General features: G+C 51.4%; 1 protein-coding gene across 4 annotated transcripts in view; it reads left to right on the forward strand.

Annotated features, from left to right (window-relative positions):
- Window positions 1-1,232: 1,232 nt before the first annotated feature.
- The window catches only part of Ppp1r16b (protein phosphatase 1 regulatory subunit 16B), a 98,799-nt gene continuing 85,258 nt past the window's right edge, over window positions 1,233-14,773 (forward strand). Inside the window, exon 1 of one of the 4 annotated variants that reach the window (XM_052184163.1) lies at window positions 1,233-1,341. The gene's annotated coding sequence lies outside the window, so the exon portion shown is untranslated. Of the gene's footprint in view, window positions 1,342-1,649; window positions 1,764-2,565; window positions 2,729-14,773 lie in introns of those variants that run through there. The other 3 variants (XM_052184165.1, XM_052184162.1, XM_052184164.1) reach the window with 3 other exon arrangements.

Here is a 14,773-nt window from a genome sequence, read left to right on the forward strand (position 1 = left end):
TCTGTGTAGCCCTGGTTGTCCTGGAACTCACTCTGTAGATCAGGCTCGCCTCGAACTCAGAAATCCGCCTGCCTCTGCCTCCCAGAGTGCTGGGATTACAGGCGTGAGCCACCACCACCTGGTGTTGTTGTTGTTTTGAGACAAGGTCTCAGGTGTCCCAGGCTGGCCTCAAATTCATAAGTATGCTTATGCCTGAGAGCTAGAATTACATGTGTTTGCTACCACACCTGGTACTAGTGCACACACAGGGTACTGGGGATTTAGCCCAGAGTTTTTTGTGCCTGCTAGGCAAGCACTCTATCCACTGAACTATATTTTCTTACGCAACCTCCAGGGCAAGAGGTTTTTTGCTCTTCCAAGAAAAGTAACTGAGTGTATTCAGCAAATCAGGTAGGTGTCCTGGCCCTGCCTCTAATTCCAACATGCCTTTAATCCCAACACTGAGGGGGTAGAGGCCACTGGATCTCTTGCATTTAAGGCTAGACTGATCTATATAGTGAGTTCTGAGCCAGCCAGAGCTGCTTAGTGAGTCTTAAAATAAAATAAAATAAAATAAAATAAAATAAAATAAAAAAGAAATCAATACACATAGGCAGTGCTCCTGGCTTTATGAGTTCTACCCCTGAGAGTTTCAAACAGGATTACAGAGGATCCTTGAAATCTAAACTGTGAATCTTGTCTGCCTCCCCAGCTGGCTAGCGCTGGGTGCCTCTGGCTCTAATCTGGAGGCTGTGAAAGTGCAGGAGACAAAGCCCTTTGTGCAGAAGAGAACCCCATTGTTCTAAAGCCGGCTTTCAGGGAATGCGGATTCCAGAGAATGTTTGGGATGGGGGTTTTTCTCTTTGTCCACTTTCTCCCCCCCCTCCCTTGGGGGAGGGGGAGCAATTTAAAGGAGCAACTTTTAAAATTAAATTAAACAGAGTTAAGCCCATTGCCCTCAAGGGAAGGCACTCACTGCCGGGTCTTCTGCCCAGCAGCTGTCTAGGGTACATGACAGAAACCCAGGGTGTCTGGGTCTTGTTCTTGGCCGGGAACCTCAAGGAAGCAGCTGTGTCGAGATCCTCTGCGTCTCAGCCGGTGACAGACTTCAGCCCGGGCATGACCACTTCCTTCCTCCTTCTCTTCACCTCCGCTCTTTCCAGAACGAACGAGTGAGTGTAGTCCACGTCACAGGCCACGGTCTGTTGCCTTTTCTCAGCTAAAAGACCTATCTATATAACCCTGTCTTCTAGATAAGGCCTGGCCAAGTTCGTGATGTTTAGTAGAGCCTTCAGACTCAAGCTTAACGTGGGAAGTTGTCTTTCGGGAACTGACTCTATTCTGTGCTACTTTGTGGCATAGGTAGGTTATTATCCCTTTCTGGGCCTCACTAGGCCTATCTGTCAAATGGGAATAAAATACCACCCTGGTTTATCCCTGTCGGTACTGGTTGTTAGGGGTGGGGCACAGTCAAGGAGAACTATTCCGAAGCCTGGCTGCATCTCAGCTGCTTCCAAATTCCTGCAGCTCAGAAAAGGGATCTTCATCCCGAGGGCGTTAAGACCTAGACCTTCTCGTTGCGCGGTGACAAGCCCCTTGGGGTTGCGAGGACCCACCCCCTTCCCCGGGAGCTTAGGCTCCGCCTAAGGGGAGGAGTCAAGAGGCGGCGCGGTGGCTTGCTACCCTGCCGAGCTGGCTCTGTCGCCGCACCACCAGCTGCGGCTCTGGGACCTGCGGATCGAGCCGGGGCCGGGAGCCGCCCGGGGCAGGGCTCGAGAGAGCGGGTGAGTTGAGCGGCGCCACATTCCTCTCCGAACTCTGCAGATCCGCGGGCAGGTGTCTCGGCCCTTTCCAGTCTAGCTGGTGGAGAGGGGTGTCTTGGCCAAGGGAGGGTGGCTTAAGATAATTGGGGAGGAGGGGGCGGTGGCGGTGGGATGTGCTGGAAAGGTACCGAGGGTACAGAGCCGGGAGTTGGGCCACAGCCTCCCACGTCTCGCTCTCGGTTGGGGAGGCTGGTGTAGAGGGTGCTTTGGCAGGTTGTTGGCTAGGGCTACGATAGCTGAATTGGGAGGCGGGGTGTGCGTGCGATATGAGGTCCGTGGTCTGTCTGGGCTACTGTCTTCCCGGGTTCCAAGGCTGGGTGGTGAAACCACAGAACACCAGACGCCCTGGGCACGCTGTCTACGAGCCCGGCATGGGGGCGCCGCCCCCTCGCGTGGCTGCGCTTGGTCTGGGCAGGCAGCGGCAGCGCGCCGAGAGCGCTGCTCCCGGGGTGGGAAAAGTCCCAGGGGCAGGCGTCCCTGCGGGCAAACCTGACCCAGTGCGGGATCTCCACCCCTGGAGCGTGTCTGTAGGTCCCGGTAGCCCTCGGCGTGGCGGTTCCCCAGAAAAGATGCTCTCGGCCTCTCCTCCCGCCGCCTTGGGCGCGAGCTGCGGGTCCCCGCGCCTGGAGCGCTCCACTCCTCGCGAGTCCCGCGCATCCGCTCCCGCGGGAAGCAGCGCCCCCGAGCGCCCAAGACGTGCAGAAACGGCGCGGCCCTACCCCAGAGGTCGACTGAGGGGTCTCCCACAAGGTCACGCGGAGCGCCCTGATCGCCCCGAGTGGGAGAGAGGAACAGGAGGCGCTCCTACCCGCCTCTGTGGCGGATGCGGACTCTCTTCCTCTGCGTTCCCCTCCCAGCCCTGCCTCCAGCTTTACGGAAGATGCTGCTGATGCAGCTTCCAGTCCCGGGCGGATAATTGGGTCTAGGTGAGCTGTGACTACGGCCCTCTCTGCAAGCCAGCGGGGCGCCACCACCACTGGCCAGGCCTGGGAGCCTTTGCTCCCCTGGAATCTGAAGAGTTGGGGGGTGGGGAGGGGACAGAGATGAGGCTGCACAGAGCTTCCCAGAACGGAAAGCCGGTGCTTGCGCGCCCATGTGATTACACTGCTCATAAAGGGCTCCTGTTCTTGCTGTCAGAGGCGCCCACCAGCTCCTGGCGACCGACCGGGAGCACCAGGTGCGGCCTGTGAATCGCCCTCTGTGGAGGACCCGGAGCCCGATAGTGCCAGGCGCCGGTTCCCTCCAGGCTATCTGGGGAAGGGGTTGGCGGTCGCCCTGGGCCCTCAGGGGTTGGGTGGGGGGACTTCTCTGTGAGCCTTATCCTGCCATTTCCTGCAGCCAGTAAGGTACCGGAGGAGAAACGACCTCCGTGGGGAGGGGGAGAGAGAGCTTTCCTTCCAGGCTGAGCTCCGCACAACTCAGCTGAAGACTTGCTGTCTGCCTGCGGGCCCTGCGCCCGTTTCCCCATCACCACCGATCTCTAAGAAGTGGGGTGAATGTTCGCTGTAGGGTAACGGAGAGAGGCCTTACGTGAAGCATTTGGTGCATTGGATTATCACGGATGACCCTGCTAGGCAAACCCGCCTTCAGTGAGGGTTTGAGCGGGGCGTGTCCGCTAGCCAGGTGCAGAAGTGGAGCCCTGGTAGGTGGTTCTGCAGGGGCTGGGGTGTGGGGTTCCACTTTTCCTCCCTCATTCAGTTATGTCACAAAGAGCCAGCTTGTAGGAGGCGGTAGGGACTGGTGACTCCTTCCCGCGCAGCGCGTGCTGCCTGCTTGCAAGGCCTTTCCCACTCACGGTCTCACCACCTTCTCTCCCACCTGTCACCCAAATCCCTTCTTCTCTGCCCTGGTCCCTGGGATGCTGTGGGCAAGATGCCAACAGAGCACTCTGGCAAGTGGAGTCTACCTACCATTGTTTCTCAGCTCCCTCGCCCCAGCAATTCGAAGCCTTTAGAATGGCTTCCTTTAAGAAAACTTCTTTCAGTTTCAAGCTGATCCTCACTAGTGGCTTAAGGGCCACAGACCCCTTGGGGAGTCCCCTTGCGATGGGACAATTCAGCCAAGTCTAGACTTCCTGGTTAGAAGGTAACCTGGTAAGTAAGGCCAGTATTTGGTGCCCACCCAGACTTTGTACTCTGAGTTCATGGAGTCCGGGAGCCAGAGTAGCTGAGAAACAGAGGTTAAATTCTAATCTTGCTGTTTGGTGTTTTCATGAGCCCGAGTCGCAGAGCCAGGGGAAGCTGAGGCAGGGAAGTGGTTTTCTTTAAGGCTAGAAGTTTCCTATAGAGCACCTTTGAGTCAACTACTTGTCCTGTCTTGTGAAAACCCAGTTCTAGAGCCCCAGAGAACTTGTTCGAACCAATAGCAACCAAGTGGACACAGGGCAGCAGATTGCCCAGGCGGCCTGGATTCAAGTGATGGCTTTCGATCCCCTGAGACACCCTCTCTTGCTGACCTGACCCCTCTCCCGTGCCAGCACCCGGTGTTCCCACCCTCCATGGCGTGCTTGGTATGCCATGGTAAACAGTGGGTCCCAACGGACATTCCAGACCAAGACAGCCCCTGTCTCAACACATCTTAGAGATCAGCCTTTGGGGGAGGGGCAAAACATGCACAAGCCCATCAAGGCCAAAAGTACCAAAACCTGAGGAAACAGTATGAGTCTAGTTGAAATGACAGCTCTAAGCTGCAAAGCCTTGGGACTCTGTGTAAAAGCTCTTTCCAGCCCCTCCCCCCTTCTCTTCTGGATAATAAGAATCCCACCACGGTCATCTTCACTGGCCTCTAAGGATCTCGTGAGACCATAGAACGCAGACGTGCTTAGTGGGGGTGCTGGAAGGTAGGCAGGAAGTGACTCTTGTTAGTAACCCCTCTGTTTCTTTCCTTCCTTGGGCTCTTGTAGATCCTGCCTCCTCCCCTGCTACAGGGAATTAATGCTTCTTCTGCCTTCTGCTCTTGGGGTAGAGAAAGCCTCTTAGCCTGTCGCCTGGGCGATGTCCTGGGAATCAGGCTTCTTCAGGACTCTTTTCTCCAGGGTCCTTTGTACATACCTTGTGCTTAGCAAGGGGTTGCGGTAACCAAGGCAGCTCTGGGGGTTCTTATCTCGGGAGAGGCAGGTCTGCAGACAGAGGGTCTGGTGCCATCAAAGCTTCCACAATAACAAATGAGAACCGAGAGCGCAGGAGGCCCCAGGTTTGAACCAGCACACAGTGCCTACGGGATCTTTTCCCTCACTGGCAGGTAAGCTGCCTGCGGGTGGTAAAGTGAGCAGAATAGATACTGTGGGTAAGGATCTAAGCTCAGGGCTGTCCCTGGATGAATAAGTGTTCACAGATGTTAGTTGCTATTATTATTAGTCTATTATTACCAATAACAGGTGGGCTACACGGATTGTGGGAGCACATTTGATCTCTTCACTGGTAATTTTCCAGGTGGTGGGTAATGGAGGGGTGGGCACCCGGGCACGGAGAACTGCGTGTGTACAGGCTGGAGAGCTCTGGGCGACAACAGCTACGGCTTCGGTGAGCTGTGGGTGGGAGTTGCTGCTGGAACCCAGTGGGCAGGGTGATGCAGGTCCCGGTAGGAAGGCCAGGGAAGGAGTCAGAGGTCATCCTGCCAGGGGCTGTGCATGGTTAAACGCTCGTTGACCCGAAGCGGCACTCCGGCACTCCGTAGCCTTGTCAGGAGGCTCTCTGCAAAAGCTTGCCTGACTGCAGTAATCAAGAGAGAGCAGGATTAATTTCTGCACGGGAGGAAGAGAGGGCCTGCTTTTATACTGAAGGATTCTCTCTATTCCTTCTTGGTCTCTTCCAGCAAGCATAAAGTGTTCGCTCCTTTTCTCTGCCTGACATGGTCCCCTATGCCAAAGTCTTCAAAAATGCTCTATGCCAGCTGGCCATAGCTGGATACGTATTTAATCTTAGTACTCAGGAGGTTGAGGCAGGAGGATAGCAAATTTAGGGACAGCCTGGGCTACATGGTGAGACCTTGAAGGACAAGGAAAAAAGATATTGTGTGTTTCCCTGTATGCTTTTTGTAAGTATCTAAGCTGGCTGTGCACAGTGTTTGGTTTCTCTGACCTTGTGTGCCCCTCGGGGCTGAGCAGTGGGCTCCTTAGAGGTGGCTCGCCCTACAGTATGCTCTCAGAACCTGCCCTGGCCTTTTGGGAAATTCCTGAGTGCAGGTGACTGTGGGGGGAGGTGTTCCTGGACGGCTCAGCATCCAGAATGGCATTCCACTGGAGTCCCACAGATGTGCTTCGATGCGGGCAGTTTGTAGTGTGATTGATGGGACAGGTGGTGACCAAGCCCCAAGGTGGCCCCAGGGAGGAATGAGCCATCTTTTAGGATGGCTGCTCAGAATACCATGTGACTATAGATCCTGCCTGTAGACAGAAGACATTCAAACACATGCTTAACTGTTCCTTTTCCATGATCGCAGTTTAAGTTCGGGGTTTGAATCCTGATCCTGCTTTCCACGAGTTTTTGGACCTTGGGCAATGGTTCTGTTTCCTTAGGCCCCCAATTTCTTCATCTGGAAACCATATATAATGTATATATAACACATACATAAGGCATTCTGAGTTCTCCTAAGGATTTGGATCCCATGTAAAGTGATGGGTTTCTAAGCTTTTTTTTTTTTTTTGTGGGGAGGTCTCACTATGTTCTGAGGCTGGCCTTGAACTCTCACTTGTCCTATTTCAACCTGGGTTTTGGGGTTATAGGGGTGCACCCCTCTGCGTGATGTAGCTTCTAAGCTGTCCATGATCTTGGCAGAATGTCTACTGAATTTTCTTCCATGACTCTGCTTGTGCCATACACTGAGTTACATAATAATCACCGTTCTTTTCATTTTCTTTTTAAATTATTTAGTTCTTTTTCATTTTGGATTTACTTACTTGATTTTACATGCATGAGTGTTTGCCTGCTTATATGTGTGCACCACTTGTATGCCTGGTGCTAGCAGAAGACAGAAGGGGGGGGCATTGGATCCCCTGGAACTGGAGTTACAGATGGCTGTGAGCTAGCATGTGGGTGCTGGGAATCAAACCTGGATTCTCTTTCACAGCAAACAGCAGCCTCAACAGCTAAGCTGTCGTTGCAGCCTCCTAGTCTTCTGTTTTATCCACTCGACCCATAGTTCTCAATTTTGAACAGTTTTGGCCAGCGTCTAGAGATATCTCTGTCAGTCAGAACCAGCTGGGTGGGATGTGGAGAAGTGATTGGCATCTAGTGCCTAGAGACCAGGAAGGCTATAGGATATTCTGCAATGCATAGCACAGTCCCTCACAACAAAATGTTGCTGGTTTCCAAATGTTAATAGCATTAAGGCTGAGATTGGCTCCATTAGACCCTGTGTCCTCGGGGGTCAGTGACTGTATCTAATTCATTCAGCTGTGTCCCGGTGTGATGTTCAGAGCCAGGGAGACAATCCATATATATACATTAAAAGAATGAATGAGGACTTGGAAGGCCTCATGCACCCTGGAGTCCCAGGGGTTTGGCTTACGGGATGTTTTTTGAATGGGAAGGAGATTTAGATGAGTCTGCATGACGAGCAGCCACTAGGTAATTCAGACCAAGGGCTTTCTGATGCGTATGCTATTTTCCTTTGGGCAGATGAATAGGGGCCTGAATCACCTGGATCATGGCTGTTTTACTGCTGCATTATGCCAGGCACAAGGCCCATCTAGATCCTCAAGTGGGCTGGGAAAAGGGGCCATAGGTGCCAACAAGGAACGCCCTGTCAGCTGAGCCCCTGGGACCTGCGAGGCTGGGGCGCAGCTGCTGTCAGCTTCCTGTTTTTTCCCTTTCTGGTGGAATGAAGGAAACCCACTGAATGGCTGTTTTTCCACTGACATTTACAGCAATGTGATAGGCCTTGGATTAATGAGGTCAAGCTACAGTGTGAAATCTGCCCGATTACTTGGAACCCAGCCAGCAGGAAGACATGCTCCGTTTTCTTTGGGCTGTTTGATGTTTCTGGATGGCTTTGGGCAGGAAGCAGGGGTTATAACTGCTCAAAAGAAGGGTGTGCTTTATGCCCTGGGATTGCGAAGCCTCTTTTTCTAATTTACTGGGAAGGCTTGCTTCTTTTAATGTGGACTTCAAAATAACCAGCTTGTTAAAGCAAAAATTCACTTTGATTCAGGCAGATTGATGAGTAGGAACCTGGACCATAGCAGGGATACCCAGCCATCCCCAGGCCCCCATCTCTGCCTCAGGTAGAAGAATTCAGGTAGGCAGAGGGTTGCGGGATATGTGCCTCAAGCTGGTTGGGTTATAGAGTCTGGTTTGCTAGGGCTTACACTTCAGCAACTGTGTCTTTAACAGACTTGTGGGAAATGGGGGTGTGCCACCCCACTGGTTTGAAACTTTCCCGAGTAGCAAGCATCTGGGGAACCCCCTCATACAGATGAGGGTTTCTGGTGTGGACCGCTCAAGCACAAAAGACAGTTTAGCCTGTGCCTGTTTGCATAGCCATCTGGTCTGCTGGCGGCTTTCAGAGTCACAGATGTTAAGTGTGCCCAGGCCTGGGACCAGATGCGAGTGACAGGATGCTTGGGCTCAGGGAACAGCTCAAGTAGCCAGAACTGGTGAGACCGAGTTGACAGTGCATCCAAAAGCACTTGCCAAGAGATGGGCTATTCCTGTGCCATCTGGTCACCTGGGGTTTTTCAAAACCACAGATCCCTGGGTCCTAGCCTGTCCAACCTGTGTCCCAGTCTGTCCAGGTGGGCTTCTGGGCATCTGTATTTTTTTTTAATGTGCCAAGAGATTCTGATTCACAGCTGGGAGTGAGGGTAGGGGGGTGGGGGGTGGGGGTAGGGGACTGGTTTGTGTAAGTTAGTTGTCCGGCAGGGCTTGGATCCTGTTGCAGGGTTGTGTACAGCCCAGAGGCACCTGGCTAAAAGGGGAACTTAAATCTAGCTTGTGCTTGCTTGCCAAGCCCTGCATCCTGTAGGGTTGCCTCTGCCCATAGGGAAGGACAACTCTTCCTGACCGGTCATCAACACGTGGTGCTTTGGAGCATGCCTCTAACTCTTTGGTCCTCCATCAGCTCAGAGTGGCGGCGGCAGTATTACTTACCCAGACTCTGCTGCTCAGGAATGTGAAGCCTAGAGACGTTCAATGACACCCCCAAGGTCACACTACTGGTAAATGGCAATTAGGATTTGAATCATTGTCACATGTGCTGACTTAAATCTCTCTCTCTCTGTCTCTCTTTCTCTGTCTCAGTGGTGTGTGTGTGTGTGTGTGTGTGTGTGAGAGAGAGAGAGAGAGAGAGAGAGAGAGAGAGAGAGAGAGAGAGAGAGAGAGAGAGAGAGAGAGAATGAGGAGATCCCGAGCACCTCAGGTGTTGGTTCTCACCCTTTACTTTGCAGGAGACTGGATCTCGAGTTTCTTGCCAGCGCGTGCTCCAGGCTAGCTGGCAGGGGAGCCTCTGAGGAGGATTTTCTTGTCTGCCCCTTATCTCTAGGCAGGATTGCTGGGATTTCAGACACTCAATACCAATGCTCATTTTTCTATGGGTTCTAGGGATCCAAACTCACACTTGTGTGGTAAATACTGGAGCCACTACCGCCCTGCCCCCTTCCTTCCCCTCCCCCCCCCACCCCCGGGGCAAAAATGCTTTCTTCTCCCCATGGGGACTTCCCACTAGGGTGGGTGTCCTCTGGCCTTTCCTTCAGACAGGAGAGGCTGGCAGTGACCTTGGCTGGCTTTAGGAGATACATCCCTCTCTACCACCTCCTGCAGTCCTGAGCATGTTACTTGTTTGTCTTGGATAGCTGAGCCCCAGTTTCCCTATGTGTAAGAAAAGCACATCCATACTATGTGATGCAGATGGTTCAATACCGAGTCTGAAAAGCAACAGGATGTATGGATAGGAAGAAACTGTTCCTGCCGTCCTGCCGTTGACGTGGGCTTCTGTGTGTCCCGGATGGCTCTAGAGCAGAGAGACTGAGGGCAAGTGCTGTGTCGTTAAGTCCCAGGGATTGGGTCATACATGGTCTCCACTGGGTGGCTGATATGGCTTCCTTCAGAATCCGTAGCCCCTGCTTCTTGTATTGGTGAGGCTCCAGTGTCTGAGGCAGCCTAGTGAGCTCCCAGTTCAGTGTCTCCAACAGAGATGGCTCTGTTTCTTGTCAGCCAATTGCAAGAAAAAGCAACGCATACTAACGCTCAGTGTCTGGCTCTTCTTGGTTGCTCTAGAATTACTAACGTCCTCAGCTGTCCTATGGACAAGCCAGAGAGCTAATGTCGAGTGATGGTTGCAGCCTCTTATTTAATCATGAAATAAGAATGATTTTCAATAAGATTTCATTTGGTTTTTCCATTGACATATAATAGTAAGCTTTTTTCCCCTTATTGCTGTGTTTTATGCTTTTTACTATAAAAAGGATACAAACACATCATAAAACTCCAACAGTACAGAGATGTAGAAAATGTGAAGTAAAATTTTCCCCACTGTCTTCCCTGGACTCTCATCCCCTTCTCCAGAAGGAATCCCATGCGGTCTTTCTGTTCATTTTCGATGCAGACTCAAACTCAAACTCATACTCATTTATATGTTTATCTTATTTCTCTTCTAGGCCACTCTCCTCTGAGATTTTCCACTAGCTTCTCTGAGCCCACGTCAGCACATATGCGTATATCTGGGTCTTTAAGGTTATGGGGATCTCACTGATAAAAACCCACACATATTTATTCTGTTGTTCCTTTTAGGGACTGGAGAGACAGCTCATTGGCTCACAGTGCCTACTGCTCTTCAGGACCTGGGTTTGAGTCCCGGCTTCCATATGGTGGCTCATAACTTCCAGCTCCAGGGGACTAGACACTCTGGCTCCCCTAGGCATCCATCCCCACACACGTGGCACACACTCAGCATACATTCACGCACTGCGACAGACATGAATACATGCATATCTTTAAAAACCGCATCTTGTTGCAGCAAGAGTATAATGGGCCATCTTGGTTTCTACAGATTTTATCTTCGTGCACCGCTCGGAGCTCACCCATAAGCAAATGTCGTTGCAGTTTGAACTGGGTCAGCTCTCGGTGACTTGTTTTCTCTGCTGCCGATGCTGCCCCTGCTTTCCTCCACGCCCATGTTAAGCACTTTGATGGGCACTGACTGAGGAGCCTGTACTGGGATGCTGGGGGGTCAGAAGTGTTTTACATCTCTCCCCCCAACCGCTCCCCCTACTCCGATTTTGGAATACTTTCAGACACACAGTGACATACATGCCTCACAGATGGGACCCAGGTCCAAACAAGAATTCATTTGTCGTCTCTTCCTCCTCTTTCTCATCTTCCTGGCTTCCCCTCCCCCTCTTTCTCCTCCTCCTTTCTCTTTACTGAGATTGAATCTAGGGCTCATGAACATAGGCCAGCACGTTACTACTATAATATAACCCACCCCTTGTGTGTGTGTGTGTGTGTGTGTGCATGTGCGAGTGTGCATATGCGAGTGTGCATACGTGAGTGCGTCTGTGTGTGTGTGTGCACATGCATGTGGAAGCCAGAGGCATGCTGCTCCTCTGTCACTCTTCACCCTACTTTTGTGACAAGGTCTGTCACTCAGCTGGGGCTCACCAACTGTGTCAGATGTTCGGTCAGAAGCCTTGGGGATCCTCTTGTCTCTGCCTCCTCATGCTAGGCTTATAGGCCCATTTCACCATGTCAGCTTTTACACAGGTGCTGGAGATCGAACTCAGGTCCTCACGCTCGGGCAGCCAGCTCTTTACTGACTAAGTCATCCTCAGCCCCTGAGTAACCCCCCTTTTAAGATTTTTATTTTGAGACGGGGTTTAAGTAGCCTAGATGATTTTGAACTTCTTTTGCCTCAGCCTCCTGAGTGGTTGGGAGGGCAGGCCTGTGCTGTCTTGCCTGGTGTCATGTTTGTTTGTTTGTTTGTTTAAATAAACACTGTCTACAAAGCCTGAAGGTGATTTATCATCATCCTGTTCAGTGTGCTGGGTGTGACTGTGGTCTGCCACTGGTCAGGGTGGCTTCACAGCCGATCAGACAAAAAGCGTTGGCTCTTGGAGTATTTTGGATTTTGGATATTTGGTTGCTTACCCTGTAAAATAGCCTGAACCAGGTTTTGCAATAAATTAGATTTTTTTGAACATTTGATGGTGTCTTTATAAAGATTATTAAATACCCAGGAGCTACATTCTGCTTGGCCTTACACGTCACGTTAAATATAAAGTTAAATTAAGCCAGCATCCACCCTTAAATTGATCTTATCTCCTAGGGTTGTAAGACAAGTGGTTGAATAAAACAAGAAAGAAACAGCGTAGTACCCCAGAGGTGCATGGCACTGATCAAACCTAGCTTCATGGTCGGCACCACACCATCAGCTCATCAGAAACAACATGAACTGTATCCTGGAATGAGGTGGTTTCTTAGAAGAAAACAACTTGAAGTCAACTATGGTGGTGTGTGCCTGTAAATCCCAGCACTTCAAAAGGATCGCGAGTTCAAGGCGCATGCGCATGCGTGCGGGGTTGGGGATGGGGGGTGGGGGGTGGGGGTGGGGGGGTGGTGGTGGTGAAGGGGGCGGGAGCTCTTGATGAGAATCAGAAAAAAATGATGCAGCTACCTGGGGAGCAGCGGAAGGGGCGGGAAGTTAGGAAGGGTCAGTTATAGTTAGGCTTTATGGTGGTTTCCGAGTTTACTGATGGGGTTCATTTGAGAAAGGTTTTGCAGAGCCCTCAGGTAAATCGGAAGCCTGAAATGATTTCTGATCCCTCCCTATGTGGGAGGAGCTATTTGCTAGTCCAGAAAGACAGAGATTGAGAGACCACAGGCTTTATTTGAAAACTCTGCACTTTGGGAAGTCAAAATAAATAAATAAAATAAATAAATAAATAAATAAATAAATAAGGCTGTGGGCTGGACGCTTGGCTGTGGGCTGGACGCTTGGCTGTAGGCGGGATGCACACAGAGCAGTTTTCAGTAAGGAAGCGAGCATTAGAGTTCTCCCAGTGGTTTGCTGAGGGGACTCCTAATGCAAAGAGGCCCATCTACATGGGGGCCTCACCCAGTCTGTCACTGAGGTGTCTATTCACTCAGTTGGGGATAGATAGCTCGAGGCGAGGAGCAGTTGAGGATATCAACTGAAAGGGGTTGTAGAGTGCACCTACTTGTTAGTCTGTGACAGTGCCTGGTCCCTTAAGCACAGCTCACTGTAGAGCGCAGTGGATAAGGAGGATGAGGCCCTGGCTCTGTTGAGTTCTGCAGCCAATCCCTGGCTGCAGAGGCAGCTGGAGTAGGGGTTATAAATGAAGGTTTTGATTTGGAGAGGTGGCACACACTTTTAAAGTTAGCACTTGGGTGGGGGGGGGCACTCAGGTAGATAGATCTCTATGGATTTGAGGCCATCGTGTTAAACCTGGCAAGTTTCAGGCCAGCCAGGGCTAAATAGCGAGACCATGTGAGAAAAACAAATAAGAATGAATGAATGAATGGCTATAAAGGCCAGGAAGATGTCACAATGGTAAGAGTATTGACTGCAAGCATGAGGTCTTGAGTTCAAATTCCCAGCCAGGCATGGCTCTGCACACTGTAAACCCAGCCCTGTGAGGGGCAAAGCCAGGATTGTTGGCGCTTCCTGGGTGTGGCCTGGCTTTAGGATCAGTGAGAGAGTCTGTCTCAAGTGAGCGTGGTAGACAGTTCGGAAGCAGGCTACTCCGTGTCAAACGGTATATAGTACGTTTTCGATAGGGTAGATAAAGCACTCAGCTTGGCGTCAGGAATGCAGTCCGAGTTCATTCCAATGGACAAAGGCATGATTTCATCATGCGGTCTGTTTTCTGGGTGGGGCACATTAGCATCTTCTGATGTGCCTCGTGTTCTGCAGCAGCATCTTGCTTTAGACCTTCTGTGGAAGCAGCACTTGCTGCTCCAAGAAACAACAGGGACGGTTGCCAAGGCCTGCTGTGGTGGTTGTTGGAGGCACATCACATCCACCTGGGGAACTTTTAAACATCCTGGCTGTACCTCAGAGCCATTAGAGTAGAACGTGCCAACATGGCGCTCTTGCACATCAGTGTTCTTCTTAAAGTTGTAATGACTTACTGTGAAAAGAAGCCGTGCAGAAAAAACACAACTCTGTGGAGTGGCTTCTCTCCTTTGTCTGGGACCCTGGGATTGGAATCGGGTCACCGGGCTTGTGTGGCAAGTATCTTTACCCATTGAGCTGCCGTGTGTGTGTGTGTGTGTGTGTGTGTGTGTGTGTGTGTGTTTGTGTGTGTGTGTGTGTGTGTGTGTGTGTGCGCGCACTCACTCTTTAGCGACTGCCCATTAGGACCTTCTGTTGGGTCTGTTCTAGGGATGAAATTGCGGGATTAAGCAGTGTTTTTACCCACGTTTATAGAATATCGCTGGGTGTTTTAAGAAGGCATCTGGACCACTGTGTATCCCACCCGGGACATGAGAATCCACACGGAGCCATTGCTGGACTCGGTGGTCATCCCTGTGGGTTTGGTGTGTATCCCACCCTCTCCAGGCATCTCTGAGGCAGAGCTGCTCTTTCTTGGGAAGTGTCAGTGGGAATGAGGAAGGGTCTCATGAATGTCTGTGGCAGGAGCCTGTTAAGGACCCGGCCTGGTGCTCTGCAGAGGAGGGTGTTTTGCCGAGGAAGGAATTGTTCAGGTTTGTGCTTTGGGGCAGGGGACACGTGGCTCATGGTTCCGGAGGTTGAGTTGGAACACTGGAGTTTTGGGGAGTGGCCTGGGAAGACTTGAGTCTCTTTGTATCCAAGGCCTGAGTGGAATGGGGAAACTATAGGTAACTTGTAGCATGCCTGGATACTATCAGAGCTGATCTGGATTGAGGGTTATGCTGTAGTTTTGCTCTTCAAAGCTTGCCTGGAACTAGGCATTAGGAAGATCCTGGAAAAGATAGTTAAAGTAAATACCAGAGGCATGTAATTGTCTCAGCTGCGAAGGACAATGGGACTGG

The sequence above is a fragment of the Apodemus sylvaticus genome, chromosome 5 (assembly GCF_947179515.1).
Source record: "Apodemus sylvaticus chromosome 5, mApoSyl1.1, whole genome shotgun sequence".
Classification (NCBI taxonomy): domain Eukaryota; kingdom Metazoa; phylum Chordata; class Mammalia; order Rodentia; family Muridae; genus Apodemus; species Apodemus sylvaticus.